Here is a 780-nt window from a genome sequence, read left to right on the forward strand (position 1 = left end):
AAGAAGTCAGAAAAGTGCTACAGGAACAATCAAACAAGATAGATACAGCATTGGTAACACTCCAAAACCTACAGAAAGAGGTCCAAACAATCAACAACAAAATGGCAGAAAGAGAAAACTGTTTGAAAGGGCAGAGGAATAGAATAGATGAGATGGAAGGAAGAATCAGTGAGCTGGAAGACAACTCTCTCAATACCACTAAGATAGAAGAACAAACCCAAAAAACGATATCAAATTCAGAGGAAGGTCTAAGATTCATGTTGGACAACATGAAAAGAAAAAACCTAAGCATTATGGGCATTCCAGAACAAAATAAGACACACAAGACCACAGAGGAAATAATCAAAGAACTACTGGAAGAAAATATCTCTAACATCCTCAAAAGCGAAAAAATAAGCATACAAGACACCCAACGAACTCCAGGAAGCCTGGACCCCAAAAGAAAATCACCAAGACATATCATAGTCAAGCTCTCCAAACTCAAAGACTAGGAGACGCTCCTGAAAGCAGCAAGAGAAAACAGAGAGGTCACATACAAAGGAAAACAAGTCAAATAAGCTCAGACCTCTCAGCAAGAACCATGCAAACGAGAAAGCATTGGGGAGACATATATAAAACCCTGCAAGAAAAAAACTGCCAACCAAGAATCCTTTATCCAGCAAAGCTATCAATCAAATATGAGGGTGTAATCAAAATATTCCAGGATAAACAGAAGCTATGGGACTTCACCAAAGCCAACCCTGCACTACAAAACATCCTAAAGGGAGTTCTGTGGACCGA

The sequence above is a fragment of the Chrysochloris asiatica genome, unplaced genomic scaffold (assembly GCF_000296735.1).
Source record: "Chrysochloris asiatica unplaced genomic scaffold, ChrAsi1.0 scaffold00118, whole genome shotgun sequence".
Lineage (NCBI taxonomy): Eukaryota > Metazoa > Chordata > Mammalia > Afrosoricida > Chrysochloridae > Chrysochloris > Chrysochloris asiatica.